This window comes from Felis catus, chromosome B1 (genome assembly GCF_018350175.1).
Source record: "Felis catus isolate Fca126 chromosome B1, F.catus_Fca126_mat1.0, whole genome shotgun sequence".
Classification (NCBI taxonomy): domain Eukaryota; kingdom Metazoa; phylum Chordata; class Mammalia; order Carnivora; family Felidae; genus Felis; species Felis catus.
The window spans coordinates 159,517,325-159,533,733 of record NC_058371.1 but is presented as its reverse complement, the minus strand read 5'-3'; positions in this window follow the sequence as shown (position 1 = coordinate 159,533,733).

The following is a 16,409-nucleotide window of genomic DNA, read 5'->3' as shown; positions in this document are numbered from 1 at the left end:
ATGGAGACTCACTGAATTCATGTAAGTGGGGAAATAGATCACAGCTCATATTTCAAAACAAGAGCACAGCAACTATGACTCTGACTAGCCAAGGTAATTGGACTCTCACATTGGAAAGTGGAACTCAGGCTTCCTCCATACCCAGGGATTCTCTTAGAGTCTGAAGCATTGGTCTCAGCCATTTGCTATATCATACCTTGCTCCAAACGGATGGGAGTATTGTGATTAGGAAGGAATGGAAGATTTTTCTCTCCATGTTTCTCTCCATGTGTTCTGTCAAAGGGAGGGTAGAAATGTATTTTCCAAGTTCATTTGTACCATTATTCTATGAACTGGAAAGAGAATCAAGCTATACTTGAACTAATGGCTTATTTTTTTTTTTAAGTTTTATTTCTTTCTTTTTAAAAAAAAATTTTTTTTTTCAACGTTTATTTTATTTTTGGGACAGAGAGAGACAGAGCATGAACGGGGGAGGGGCAGAGAGAGAGGGAGACACAGAATCGGAAACAGGCTCCAGGCTCCGAGCCATCAGCCCAGAGCCCGACGCAGGGCTCGAACTCACAGACTGCGAGATCGTGACCTGGCTGAAGTCGGAGGCTTAACCGACTGCGCCACCCAGGCGCCCCAAGTTTTATTTATTTCTGAGAGAGAGAGAGAGAGAGAGAGAGAGAGAGAGAGAGAGAGAGAGAGAGAGAGAGGAGCATGTGCACACACATGGGAGGGGGAGGGGCAGTGAGAGAGGGAGAGAGAGAATCCCAAGCAGGCTCTGCACGAGCCCAATGGGGCTTGAACTCACGACCGTGAGATCATGACCTGAGCCTAAATTAAGAGTCAGACACTTAACTGAGCCATTTAACTGAGGTTTATTTTTACGTATAAAAGACAAATACATGAGAATCACTTGGTTAATAATTTTAGTCAAGCTGTTTATGTATGATCTCATGAAAAAATTTAAAATACATTGTTAATGAATTTGAAGAGTAAGTACTTTGAGAGCAACCAATATTTAAATTTACACGTGAACATTTCATTCCACAATCATTCTTTGTGCTTAAAGCATAACTTGCAGGGCGCCTGGGTGGTTCAGTTGGTTGAGTGTCTGACTTTTGGTTTCAGCTCAGGTCATTATCCCAGGGTTGTGGGATCAAGCCCTGCATTGGATTTGGTGCTGAGCGTGGAGCCTTCTTAGCATTGTCTCTCCCTCTGCCCCACTAACCCTGCTCTCCGCCATTGGCACTTTCTCTCTCAAGGCAAAACTTGCTATTAAATTACTCAGTTGTTTCCCACTCTGACAGCAAAGAATTAGAATATGTTACCAATGCTACCTGAGACAATTATACTTCTTGTTATTGCTGAAATGCTTATGACCCAAATATAGAAGAATTTCAACTTTTCTTCATTAGCTGAAGAACACTTAAATAAATTTCTCCATTCCTTCTTTTTCAATGACAGAAACTTAAAAACAATTTGCAGGCAAAGCAAATGGCCTTGGAATTGGTTCAGGATAATTGTTCAGTCATGGGATTAGATGGACTAACTTGTTTTTTAGGGTCTGCACCACCCTCTCCATCCACTGTTCCCCCAGATCATGGGGTCATTCACGCTGCTTCCCTGTCCTCACAACCCCAACATATGAGGCATTTAGAGGTTTACTGAATCTGGTTTCCCTGCAAAAACAAATACATTTATTACTATAAGTAAATATTTTTTAAAATAAAATATCTTTAAATTTTTTTCTTGGAAAATATTTTACTAATTTACTGAGAGTACTATAAAATTAGTCCTTGTTTTGTTAGAGGTAAATATTAGTTTTAAATATAGGTTGTGGCTACATGTCCATCTAAGGGGATAAGTAAAAAAAAAAAAGTTGTTATTTACATAATGAAATACTATTACTGGGCCTCCTGGGTGGCTCAGTCGGTTGAGCATCCGACTTCGGCTCAGGTCACGATCTCAGGTCCGTGAGTTCGAGCCCCGCGTCGGGCTCTGGGCTGATGGCTCAGAGCCTGGAGCCTGTTTCCGATTCTGTGTCTCCTTCTCTCTCTGCCCCTCCCCCGTTCATGCTCTGTCCCTCTCTGTCTCAAAAATAAATAAAAAAAAGTTAAAAAAATTTTTAAAAAAATAAAAAAAAAGAAAGACTTACTAACACAATGAAAGGACAAGAGCACTCTTAATATATGGATACAAAAATCTCTGAGATATATTGTAAAATGAAAAAGCAAAACAAGTTGCAAAAACTGTGTATGACAATAAAATATTAAGCACCGATGAGAATGAATAAATTACAACCACATTTGTCAATAGGGAAGAATCTCACAAACACAATGTTGAGCTAAAAAAACCAGAAACAACCTTATGGAATAATATCACTTATTTAAGGTATACAGACTACCGCATTTATAGAAAGTATACAGACAGCAGAAGTATGCTGTTAAAAGCCAGAAGAGAAGAGTGAATACCTTTGAGGGATGAAGTGACTGGAAAGGATATTGAGGGGGATGCAGGGGTTCAGATGATATTTCTTTTTAATTCCAGTATCATTAACATACAGTATTGTATTAGTTTCAGGTGTATAATATAGTGATTCAATAATTCTATGTGTTAGTGCTCATAAGTGTTCTCTTAATCCCCTTCATCTATTTCACCCATCCCCCCATCCCCGTCCCCTCTGGTAACCATCAGCTTGTTCTCTATAGTTAAGAGTCTGTTTTTTTATATGTCTCCTCTTATCTTTCTTTTGTTTCATAAATTATATATATATATATTATAATATATATATTATATAATTATATAAATTATATAAATTATATAAATTATATATATTATATAAATATATATAAATATATATATAATATAAATATATATATTTTTATATATATATATTTATATATTATAAATATATATATAAATTATATATATATAAATATATATATAATATAAATATATATATATTTATAATATATAAATATATATATAATAAATATATATAATAAATATATATAATATATATAAAAATTATATAAATTATATAAATTATATAAATTATATAAATTATATATATAATAATATATATATAATATATATATATAATATATATATAATTTATGTGTGTGTGTGTGTGTATACACACACACATATAGTACATATATATAAATATCTTCTTTATCCATTCATCTATCAATGGAGACTTGGTCTGCTTCCATACTTTGGCTATTGTAAATAATTCTACAATAAACATATGGATTCATATATCCCTTCAAATTAGTGCTTTTGTATTCTTTGGATAAATATCCAGTGGTGAGATTACTGGATCATACAGTAATTCAATTTTTAATTTTTTGAGGAAACTCCATATTATTTTTCACAGTGGCTGCACCAGATTTCATTTCCACCAACAGTGCATGAGGGTTCCTTTTTCTCTACATCCTCATCAACACGTGTTGGTTTCTTGAATTTTTTATTTTAGCCATTCTGACAGGTGTGAGGTGACATTTCATTGTGACTTTGATTTTCATTTCCCTGATGATGAGTGATGTTGAGCATCTTTTCATGTGTGTGCTGACCATCTGTATGTTTTCTCTAGAGAAATACCTATTCATGTTTTCTGCCCATTTTTGATTGGATTATTTGGGGGGTTTTGTGTTGAGTTTTATAAATTCTTTATATATTTTGGATACTAACTCTTTACTGAATATATCAGTTGCAAATATCTTCTCCCATTCAAATGTCTTTTAATTTTGTTGGTTGTTTCCTTGGCTGTGCAGAAGCTTTTTATTTTGATGTAGTCCCAATAGTTTATTTTTGCTTTTGTTTCTCTTGCCTCAGGAGACATATCTAGAAAAATGTTGCTACTGCCAATGTCAGAGAAATTACAGCCTGTGCTCTCTTCTAGGATTTTTATGGTTTCAGGTCTTACATTTAGGTCTTCAATCTATTTTTAGTTTATTTTTGTGTTTGGTATGAGAAAGTGGCCCAGTTTCATTCTTTTGAATGTAGCTGCGCAGTTTTCCCAAAACCATTTGTTGAAGAGACTTTTTCCCTTGGCATATTCTTGATTTCTTTATTGAAAACTAATTTTCCATATAATTATGGGTTTATTTCCAGACTCTGTTTTGTTCTACTGATCTATGTGTCTATTTTTGTGCCTGTACCATACTGTTTTGATTGCTACAGCTTTATAGTATGTCTTGATAACTGGGGTTGTGATACGTCCAGTTTTGTTCTTTTCCGAGATTGCTTTGGCTATCTGGGGCCTTTTGTGATTCCATACAAATTTCAAGATTATTTGTGCTAGTTCTGTGAAAAATGCTGTTGGTATTTTGATATGGATTGCATTAAATATATAGATTGCTTTGGGTAGTATTGACATTTTAACAACATTTGTTCTTCCAATCCATGAACATGGAATGCCTTTCCTTTTCTTTGTGTCATCTTCAGTTGCTTTCATCAGTGTTTTAGTTTTCAGAGTACAAGTCTTTCACCTCCTTGGTTAAGTTTATTCCTAATTATTTTATTATTTTTGATGCAATTGTAAATAGAATGGTTTTCTTAATTTCTCTTCCTGCTGCTTTATTATTAGTGTATAGAAATGCAACAGATTTCTGTACATTAATTTTGCAGCCTGTGAGCTTACTGAATTCATGTATCAGTTCTAATATGTTTTTTGTCTTTGATGGTTTCTATATATCTGGTTTTGGTATCAGGATAATGCTGGCCTCATAGAATGAATTTGGACCTTTTTCTTCCTCTTCCATTTTTTGGAATAGTCTGAGAAGAATAGGTATTAACTATTTTTTAAATGTTTGGTAGAGTTCACCTGTGAAGCCATCTGGTCCTGGACTTTTGTTTCTTGGGAGTTTTTTGATTAGTTATTCAGGTTCATGCACTTTATGTATATTATACTTCAATTAAAAAGTTTTTAAAGTATCTGTAGGATGCTACCATTTGTACAGAACACATCTCTGGAAGTACAATAAGAAACAAATTGTCTCTCTGTTTCCTGTGAACAAGCAAACTAAATATTAAGGAGAGAGACTGAGCAGCAGGAGGGTAGAAATGAGAGGACATTTTCATGTTATACCCTTTCATACTTTTGGATCACTTTAATGTATTCAAAAAGTTAACTTCTTTTCCAGTAGTTTTTTTAAAAATTATTTTGTTAAGAGTAAATTTACACTGGGCATGCTGCCCAGAACAATTATGTTTTTGTAAATACAATGTTTTATTTGGGAATTTCCTAGAGCACTCAAAAGTGCATCATCCTAAACTGTGGCTTGGGGCATACCTTTATTTAAAAATTGCTGCACTCTGAGCTAACTTGTTCTCTAGGTGAAGTATATACTACAATACAAATTGTCAATGTAAAAAAAGATTTTCACAACAGAGTCTTAAGCTTCTTGAAATTGAGGAAGGAATGGTTCAGGCAATGCAGACTGTTTCAAGAAACTGAAAGGCAATTGGGATTCAATTTGTAATGGAATTTTACACTATGCCCTCTAAAAAGAAAAGCTTGGGGCACCTGGGTGGCTCAGTTGGTTAAGCGGCCGACTTTGGCTCAGGTCATGATCTTGCGGTCCGCGAGTTCGAGCCCCACGTCGGGCTCTGTGCTGACAGCTCAGAGCCTGGAGCCTGTTTCAGACTCTGTGTCTCCCTCTCTCTGACCCTCCCCCGTTCATGCTCTGTCTCTCTCTGTCTCAAAAATAAATAAACGTTAAAAAAAATTTTTTTTTAAATAAAAAGAAAAGTTTGCCCTGCTCTCCATATGCATTTGAATCCATTAGAAACCCTGGCAGACAAGTTTTGTACACTGTGTGTACACATGTCTGTGTATCCATGTTATTTCCAATTTGAGTCCAAGCTCCTTCCATCAACAAGATCTTCATGTACCATGTGAGTTGGTGGGGGGAGGGGGAGCCATCTGAAGTCTCCATGACTTCCATGCAAGGCTGAGGAATACTTTGGAGAGAACTCTTCCTATAGGAAGAAGAAACAAATGGATCAAGCTTATGCAGAGGAGAGATGTGCTTTCAAGAGGGGTTTGGTGGCTACTACTTGGTTTAGTGTCTCAGCCCAGGATCCCCACATATTTGTGTCTGAGTCTTCTGGGGGAGATAACCTAAAGAGCTTTCAATTAAAGAACACTCATCCAATTTAAAAAATAAAACAAAAGTACTTATGTGGGATTGTGGGAGGATATAAGCAACACTATTTGTATTTGTTTCCTAAGACTGCTGTAAAAAATCGATCTCAAACTGGTTGGCTTCATATAACAGAAAGTTATTGTCTCACGGTTCTGAAGGTCAGAAGTCTGAAATTAAGATGTCAGCACGACTGCACTTCCTCCAGAGGCCCTTGGGGACTGCCCTAGCATTTCTGTGCTTGTGGCCGCATCATTCCAAATCTCTTTGTCTTCATGTTGCTTTCTGCTCTATATGTCTGCATCTTCTCTATAGATCTATCTTATAAGGATACAACTGACTGTATTTAGGGCTCACTGTATTTAGTGCAGGACGAGTACTTCCTCTCAAAATGTTTAACTTAGTCACATCTACAAGTTGTGTGTAAAGACAGATCCTGCCTTTCTGTGAAAAATGATAATTTGTTCATCCTGGATTTTTTGCATTAATTCTGATTTGGTAAAATACTGCATTATTGTTCATCTTGATCACTGAATTTTTGGACCTCCGCTTACTTGCCTCACCTTAGTCCTTGCCCTGCAGGGACCTCGTTTTATAAAACCATCTGGGAAGATTCCTTCAGTGACCTTGTCTATCGAATTGTGAACAGGAATCCGTTTAGGAATTTTTCACATAACTTTTCAGGGACATAGCTAGCATACAACAAAAAGCACAGCTCCTCTATTTTATTTCTTGGTGTTTGAAAGCCTGTAGATGCAATCTAGTGCCTCCCGTGCCTCAGGGTCCAGTCTCCAATTCCAAGACTACTGCTTCTTCTCTCCCAGTTCTGAAACTCCTTCTCAGCCGATGGGCAGTATTTATTCTGAAGAGAACTTTGTTTAACCCTGAGAGGGAATTAAACTCAAGTTCTATAAAAACAAAACATTTTTTTTAAGTCTCCCTATTTTAGTTTCATCCTGGCCTCTGGTATTTACTCAAAGTGCTTTTTTAACAAACTGGTCTGACAGAAACTGATACTGCAGGAAGCTGAAGCCCAAAACAAACAACCATATTAAAAAAAAAAAAAGACGCTTAGGTTCAGCCTGTGAAGAGCTGAACTGGCTTCCAGCAAGTAAAATCCAGTTCTTTGCAGGAAACCCACCCACCTCCCTATCTTATCACAGAACATCAAACACTGGCAGTTAGCCCCTGCCCCTCCACCCCAGCTTTCCATTGTTAATGCTCTCTCCTACTTCAATGCCAAACCAAGGCTCATGCCAGCCTTCACTCTGTGCCCTGCCCTTGATGGCCTGAGCTGGGGTTTCACACTGACATGCTGAAGGAGACTGGTGAGGGTGACAGGACATTCCCCAGCTACTTGAGTGTTTGGAGAGCTACGCTGAATTCTATCAAGCAGCAGATTAGTAAGGCAGGTCAGTGGGGGAAAACATGATAATATAATTTGTACTTGTACTTTCTTTTTTTTTGAGGGTGGGGAGGGTAGCCAACAGAGAGAGAAGGGAACAGAAGATCCAAAGCAGACTCTGCACTGACAGCAGCGAGCCTGAAGTGGGGCTTGAAGTCACAAACTGTGAGATCATGACCTGAGCTGAAGTTGGATGGTCAATCGATTGAGCCACCCAGACAGACGCCCCTTGTACTTGTACTTTCTTAAAAACAAAACAAAATGAAATGAAAAACAAAACAAACAAAAAAAAAAACACCAAAAAACCCAAAGCTCAGGTTCTGCTTAGAGATCTCAGGACTTGCCCAAAGATACTCATCCAGGTGTTTAACAATGTCCAAGCCCTGTCCAGCCCTACCTGCAACCCTTTCTCCACCCATGGCTCTCAGATACTTTGATATGCTGGTGCTGCCTATAAGGCCTTGGTACAAGGGACCATGCTAGACTATGTCTTAGTATGTACCTATGGAATAAGCCCCCAAAATGCCAGGATTCTGCCTCTGGCCTGTTACACGTTCTGGGTCTTTGGTCATTTACATTCTATTGAGCCCAAGTTAGTGTGAGATACCATAGGCATGACGTTTGAAGCTGGCCCCAGGCTGGGCCTGGAACATACTGTGTAGATCCAGAACCAGCCTGAAAGATCAAGTTGGCTGGGATTGGGTGGTGAAGTCTTGACAGGCACTAAGCTGGCTGTTCTCCATAAGGCAGAGCACAGTGCACCACAAAGGGCAGGAGTTGGGTACCCTGGAATGGGTTGACGTGTCAGATTATCAGTGAAACTAGAGGGTGTGGGAGCCTCTTCCCTGCCTCCTCCAAGCTAGCCACCAGGTCTGTGTACTGGTCTTGTATACAAAGCTGTTCATATAGCAAGGTCACAGGGTATTTTTGCCCCCTCTTGCTAATGCAGGGTCCCAGCTCCCTGCAAAATCCTCCATGCATGTCTTTTTTTTAAGGGAGGGAGAACATGTGCATGTGGAGGAGAGGGAGAGGGGGAGGGAGGGAGGGAGGGAGGGAGAGAGAGAGAGAGAGAGAGAGAGAGAGAAAGAGAGAGAGAGAGAAAGAGAGAAAGAAAATCCCAAGCAGGCTCCACACTCAGCCGGGAGCCCAACACAGGGCTCCATCCCGTGACCCTGGGACCGTGACCTGAGCCAAAATCAAGAGTCAGACACTCAACCAACTGAACCACTCAGATACCCCCCTTTTCTTTAACTTTTAATTTTTTGTATATGTTTGTCATCTTAAATCTGGTCAACCACAGGGAGTTTCTTTTGGGTCCCTATGATCAAATCAATTCAGTTATAGTGTTACGTCCCTGAACTCTGTTGTCAGTGTATTGCACTGTTACCCTGTGCTGCTTAAGTGCAAGTAGGGGAGAGCACCTCGTCCTCCAATTTAGATTTTACTTTGCTATTCACATGTGGCAGTAGTGTGGTAGGCCAAAAAATGGCCCTGTGGATGGAATGGAATCTGTGAATTTACCTTATTGAGAAAAAAGGTTTTAAGCACCTACACCTGCAGTTGTATCAGGTGGAGGTAAGGCCACTTCTCTGAGATGATGAGAGATGGAAAGAAATTTGTAGGTAACAGCCCCCATGGTGCCCTCATCAGTCACCACTTTGCTAAAAACTACCCCGTCCCTTTGTCGACACATAAACACCTTAATGACTGCCCATGAATTCAATGACTATCTAGAGGTTTTTGTTACATGTTCTTGATATCTCTATCGGTGTGGTCTGGATTAATTTGAAAGCCTCTCTGAGATGGACTTTCAAATGACATGTATGGTGACCCTCACAAATGGACATATGGGCTGGATGATGGGGATGATGATCAGTGGCATCCTAGAAACCACCAGAAATAGAGTAAAATTGTTTTCATCTAACCTACGTGCAGGACGCTGTGTGATGAGCAGGGCAGGGACCTGGGGAGTACAGCGACAGAAAAGAAAATCGAAGGCTAAATCCACCTTGACCCTATGTGTGAGCTTAGATTGACATTCTCAAGAAGTACCTCTGACAAATTTACTTTCTTCTTTGTTTCCTTTTCCCCAGGGGGTAGGAAGTGCCCCTCCCTGGGTAGACAGTACTCCCCTGGAGTACCAACTATGCAATGATGAATGAAAGAGTGGCATGCTGGGTATTTTCCATTCTATCCCACTGGATCTGCTTTCCATCCCACTTCGGGCTTTAGGGGGGCTGATCTTTGAACTTGATATAGTTGAACTATATCAACAAGGATCCCTGGTGCCTTGACTTTGAGTTGGGTTAGGAAAGTGGGAGCCAACAGCAGAAGATCAGAAGTGGGAGAAGACAGAGGTTGAAGTATTTAGTCCACTGGTTCCCTTCCTGCTGGGCTTCACTGACTGTGTTCCTCTGCTAAAGGCCCAAGCTGGTTGATCCCTCTTCTTCTTCTTCTTTTTTTTTTTTTTTAATAATTTATTGTCAAGTTAGCTAACATACAGTATAGTCTTAGCTTCAGGAGTAGATTCCCATTATTCATCACTTACATACAACACCCAGTGTTCATGTCAACAAGTGCCACCTTCAATGCCCGTCACCCACTTTCCCTGCCCCCCTCCCAACCTCCCACCCACATCAACCCTCAGTTTGTTCTCTGTATTTAAGAGTCTCTTATAGTTTGCCTCCCTCTCTGTTTGTAACTTATTTTTCCTTCCCTTCCCCTATGGTCTTCTATTAAGTTTCTCAAATTCCACATATGAGTGAAAACATATGAAATATGTCTTTTTCTGACTGACTTATTTCACCTAGCATAATATCCTCCAGTTCCATCCACGTTGTTGCAAATAGTCCCTCTTCTTAGCTGCTCTGTCTGAGCTTTGTAAATTTTTTAAATGTTTATTTTTGAAAGAAAGAGAGAGCATGAGCAGGGGAGGGAGAGAGAGAGACATGGAATCCAAAGCAGGCTCCAAGCTCTGAGCTGTCAGCACAGAGCCCATTGTGGGGCTCGAACTCACAAGCCATGAGATCATGACCTGAGCTGAAGTCCGGCATTTTTTTTTTTTAATTTTTTTTTTCAACGTTTATTTATTTTTGGGACAGAGAGAGACAGAGCATGAACGGGGGAGGGGCAGAGAGAGAGGGAGACACAGAATCGGAAACAGGCTCCAGGCTCTGAGCCATCAGCCCAGAGCCCGACGCGGGGCTCGAACTCACGGACCGCGAGATCGTGACCTGGCTGAAGTCGGACGCTTAACCGACTGCGCCACCCAGGCGCCCCTGAAGTCCGGCATTTAACCGACTAAGTCACCCAGGTATCCTTCTCTCTGAGCTTTGTAACCCCTTTTCTTTAGCCTCTTTAGACCTAGGGGTGAAGTTCTAGGCCTGGGGGCTGGGCGCGGGGGTGGGGGGTGTTGTCTCAGCATCCCTTGTTGGTTTCCCTTAACACTACCCACGCCTTTGTAAATAGGCTTGTATTAAATCTGCCTCCATTGCTCTTTGTTGGTGTTGCATCTGTCTGTTGCAGGATCCTGACTGATCTAAGTCATAGGGTGCCTATCACCCAGCAAAGGGAGGACACAGTCCAGGCCTCAGGACCCTTGGCTCTGGCAGTTCCCTTTCCAATTGGAGGATAAAGCAACCCTGCCTGGTTTTTCTTAGCTTTCGATCCTGTGCACAGTCAGGTACACCTGTGAATGAATGAGCTGCAGAAAGTTTTAAAAATGGACTATTGCCATTAGCATCATTAGCAACTCTGTCTCTTTGGATTTCAAATATTTGTTCAAGAATGAGAAGTTTGGCCTCTTTCCCTAAGATACCCAATCACATAACACTGAGAGAGGAAAGCCCATAGTGAGCAGAAATAAATACAGCTTGACCAGTTTTGTTACCATTAAACTTTCTGCCATGTTTTAAAACACTGAAAAGAGCAGAGTTTTCAGGCCCCAGGCAAGGTGCTCTGTACCTCTGCAGTTGAGAGGATGACAGGAGATGATAAAACATCAGAGGTCCCATCTGCATCCACCTATATCTTTAACTTGGTGTCCCACATCTAAAGGCTCCTGCAACATGCTCAACACTTATGCACTAGTTCTCTTGCTGGCTGAGGAATGTATACAATCAACTTTTTACACTGGTGCATTAAAAAAAAAAAAAAGGCGGAGTGGTAAGTTTGACATGGCAAGGGGATGGTGGGCACCAGCCAGCACTGAAAAGCAGTGGAATCAGGTGTGTAGGGTCTGGGCCATCAGAGCTCCCTCATCAGTGTTAGCTCAACCTGAATGAAGGCAAGTCTTCCGGAGCAGAAGCCAAGGAGATTCTGATCTCTCTCCAGAAACAGTGCCCTTCTTAGTTGTTTTCACTCTTTCTCTATCTTTTTTTTTCTTTTTTTAACTTTATTTTTTATTTTTTAAAATTTATGTCCAAATTTGTTAGTATATAGTGAAGCAATGATTTCAGCAGATTCCTTAATGCCCCTTACCCATTTAGCCCATTCCCCTCCAACAACCCCTCCAGCAACCCTCATTTGTTCTCCATATTTATGAGTCTCTGTTGTTTTGTCCCCCTCCCTGTTTTTATATTATTTTTGTTTCCCTTCCCTTATGTTCATCTGTTCTGTCTCTTAAAGTCCTCATATGAGTGAAGTCATATGATTTTTGTCTTTCTCTGACTGACTAATTTCACTTAGCATAATACTCTCCAGTTCCATCCAAGTAGTTGCAAATGGCAAGAGTTCATTCTTTTTGATTGCTGAGTAATACTCCATTGTATATATATACCACATCTTCTTTATCCATTCATCCATCAATGGACATTTGGGCTCTTTCCATACTTTGGCTGTTGTTGATAGTGCTGCTATAAACATGGCGGTGCATGTGTCCCTTCAAAACAGCACACCTGTATCCCTAGGATAAATGCCTAGTAGTGCAATTGCTGGGTCGTAGGGTAGTTATATTTTTAGTTTTTTGAGAAACCTCCATACTGTTTTCCAGAGTGGCTGCACCAGCTTGCATTCCCACCAACAATGCAAAAGAGATCCTCTTTCTCCACAGCCTCACCAGCATCTGTTGTTGCCTGTCACTCTTTCTATCTTTTTAGCCAGAGTTCTACAAGCAATAATATCAGTAGACTTGTTTTCTTTTTCTTTCCTAGAATAGCACTGAAAGTACTCTTGAATATAAATAAAAGTGGACCATTTGGCAAAATTAATCTAAGTGATAGCAGTCAAAATAGTGAGTACCTTCAGCTGGTAAAGAGTATGTGTGTGTGTAAATTCAAGGAACACTAGATTTTTGCACTTTACTGGATGTAGATTATAACTCAATTTCTTTTTAAAAAAAGGGTCATACAAGACAAGCTACCTGATAATGATACTGTATATAAATAAGTCTTTCCTTCTACTTCTAGATCTAGCACAGATCTCCCCTCTATACTGCTGATCATTGACAAAAACCCAAATATGTAATTCGCTTGATATAATTTTTAAAAAATAGTTATGGAGTCACAGGAAATCACAAAAAATTATATAGGGAAGTCTTGTGTGCCTTCCACCTTCCTCCCCCAATGTTAGCATCTTGCATAACTATAAGATAACATCAAAACCATGAAATTTACATTAGTACAACCCACAAAGCTCACTTAGATTTTATCAGTTATACATGCATTCTTGTGTGTGTGTGTGTGTGTGTGTGTGTGTGTGTGTGTGTGTGGTTGTATGCAATTTTATCATATGTGTAGATTCATGCAACCACTACCACCATCAAGATACAGAACTGTAACACCACAGCACTTGATAGGATTTTATTTTTATTTATTTTTAAAAAATTGTTTTTAATATTTATTTTTGAGAGAGAGATAGAGAGACAGAGCTTGAGTGGGACAGGGGCAGAGAGCAAGGGAGACACAGAATCCAAAGCAGGCTCCAGGCCCTGAGCTGTCAGCACAAAGCCCAACGTAGGGCTGGAACCCACGAACCATGAGATCATGATATGAGCTGAAGTTGGACGCTCAACTGACTGAGCCACCAGGTGCCCCAGGTGATAGGATTTTAACAGGAGAAAAAGTAGTATTTATAGTCCTCCTCCATCTCCTTCAAAGAAGAACGATCCCTTGGTTTATTTCCTGTTCTGTAATGATGACTGGAGAAAACAGAGACCTCTCGTTTCCCTTGATGACTGTTACTGATCCAGGGGTAAGTGTGCAACCTGACTGGGTATTTGACCCCATCAAGCAGAGCAGAGGAGGAAGAGTATGTGGTTGGGAGAGACATTTTCACACCCCTCTTCAAGGTACACCAGGTAATGGGGCGCCTGGGTGGCTCAGTCGGTTAAGCGTCCGACTTCGGCTCAGGTCATGATCTCACGGTCCGTGAGTTCGAGCCCCGCGTCGGGCTCTGTGCTGACAGCTCAGAGCCTGGAGCCTGTTTCAGATTCTGTGTCTCCCTCTCTCTGACCCTCCCCCGTTCATGCTCTGTCTCTCCCTGTCTCAAAAATAAATAAACGTTAAAAAAAAAAATTAAAATAAAATAAAATGGTTAAAAAAAAATTATGTTTAAGGTACACCAGGTAAGCCTCAATAACTGTGTAACTGTGTACAATGCTGTGTAACTCTGATGATCCTGGCAGATAACTTAAAACCCTAAGGAAAGTCTACATTAGGATGAAGCTGAGGACAGCATAGTTGAGGAGTGGAAAGGGCCTGAGTTTTCGAGGACATCATTGAGAAACTGGACCACACCATTACTGGAGCCTATCCTAACTCTAGACTTACCCTCCAGGGACACTGTGAGATCTCTTATTGTTTAAGTCAGGGTGTTCTGTTATCTTACAGTCAAAAGCAAGACAGGGGCACCTGTCTGGCTCAGTTGGAAGAGCATGCAACTCTTGATCTTGGGGTTGTGAGTTCAAGTCCCATGTTGGGTGTAGAGATTATAAATATATAATCTTTATATATATATTATATATAATATATATAATATATAGTTTACTATATATATTTATATATAATATATAGTTTACTATATATATTTATATATAATATATAGTTTACTATATATATATCTATAATATATAGTTTACTATATATATTTACTATATATAATATATAGTTTACTATATATATATTATATATAGTAAATATATAAACTTTTTAAAAAAAAACAAAAGCAAAATAGGGCCAGTCGGCTAAGTGACTGACTCTTGGTCAGCTCAGTTGGTTAAATGACTGACTCTTGATTTTGGTTCAGGTCATGATCTCCTGGTTCATGGATTTGAGCCCCACATTGGGCTCCACACTGGCAGCATGGGGCCTGTTTGCGATTCTCTCTCTCTCTGCCCCTCCCCTGCTTATGCCCTCTCTCTCTCTCAAAATAAATAAACTTTTTTTAAAAAAAGGCAAAGTAATTTCTAATAGTGAAAAACTGAATGCTATCACCCTAAGTTTAGGAATAAGACAAGGATGTCTGCTCTTACTACCTCTATTCAACACCACTTAATACTGTTAAGATGGCAATACTCCCCAGATTGATCTAGAGAGAATCCACCAATTCTCTGTCAGAATCCTGGCTCCCTCTTGCAGAAATTGGTAAGCTGATCATGTGGAAATTCAAAGGACTCAAAATAGCCAAAACAACCTTGAAAAAGAAGAGCAAAGAAGACTCACTGATTTAAAAACTTACTACACTTTCTATATATGTCTGCTGAGGAAAGGGGGAAAAAAACAGAAATAAACTTTTGGAACTTCCTCAAAATAAAAAGCTCTGCACAGCAAAGGAAACAATAAACAAGACTAAAGGACAACCTATGGAATGGGAGAAGATATTTGCCAAGGACATGTCTGATAGGGTTAGAATCCAAAATATATAAAGAAGTTATAAATCTCCACACTCAAAAGTGAATAATCCAGTTTAAAAATGGGCAGAAAACATGAATATACATTTTTCCGAAGACATATAGATATCCAACAGACACATGAAAAGGTGCTCAACATCACTCATCATCAGTGAAATACAAATCAAAACTACAATGAGATATCACCTCACACCTGTCAAAATAGCTAAAATCAACAACACAAGAAACAACAGGTGCTGGTGAGAATATGGAGAAAGGGGAACCCTCTTGTACTTTGGTGGGAATGCAAACTGGTGCAGTCACTCTGGAAAACAGTATGGAGTTTTCTCAAAAAGTTAAAAATAGAACTAGCCTACAATCCATCAATTTCATAACTAGGTGTTTACCCAAAGAATACAAAGTTACTAATTCAAAGGAATGCCTGCACCTCGATATATATAGCAGCATTACCTACATTAGCCAAACTATGGAAACAGACCCAGTGTCCACAGACTGAAGAATGGATAAGGAAGATGTGGTGTATATATATACAATGGAATTTTACTCAGCCATAAAAAATAATGAAATCTTGCCATTTGCAAGGACGTGGATGGAGCTAGGAAGTATCCTGCTAAGCTAAATAAGTTAGAGAAAGATAAATACCACATGATTTTACTTATATTTAAGAGACAAATGTTTCTTTACTAATACCAATAATACTAATAATACTAACAATGTTTTACTTATTTTTAAGAAACAAATGAACAAAGGGGGAAAAAACATAGGCAAACCAAGAAACAGACTCTTAACTATAGAAAACAAACTGGTGGTTATCAGAGGGGATGTGGGGGCAGGGGGAATGGGTGAAATAGGTGATGGGGATTAAGGAGTACACTTGTGTTGAGCACCAAGTATTGCATGAAAGTGTTGAATCACTGTATTGTACACCTGAAACTAGTATTATACTGTATGTTAACTAACTGAAATTTGAATTAAAAACAAAAAAACCTGCTGCAAACTTCAGTAATCTAGACAGTGCAAT